Source organism: Passer montanus, unplaced genomic scaffold (assembly GCF_014805655.1).
Source record: "Passer montanus isolate IOZ18808 unplaced genomic scaffold, ASM1480565v1 scaffold125, whole genome shotgun sequence".
NCBI lineage: Eukaryota > Metazoa > Chordata > Aves > Passeriformes > Passeridae > Passer > Passer montanus.
In genome coordinates, this window is record NW_024359278.1 from 11,143 (window position 1) to 11,497 (window position 355).

A 355-nucleotide genomic window follows, 5' to 3' on the forward strand; every position below is an offset into this window, starting at 1 on the left:
ACTAAGCTAGATACTTTACCTGCTTCCAGCGTCTTTAGAGAACAGCCCTTGTTTCCACAAAACCAGACTAGTATTTTTGAACACTGTCTGATTTGACAAGTATGGGGAGAGGAGAGGAGGAAGTTTGTTTGTGTGCCTACCCCCAGAGGAAGCTGCTTGCAGCTTCAGAGAAGATACTGATTCCCTCCCCTTTTGCACTGTCTGCAACCTACAGCCCACCTGCAGCATCCACCTCCTCGGCTGTGAAATACAGATTGCACCAGGCATCTCCTCTGCAAGGTATTAAAAAAAAAAAAAAAAAAAAAAAAAAAAAAAAAAAAAAAAAACCAAAAAAAACCCCCAAAACAAGGGGTTT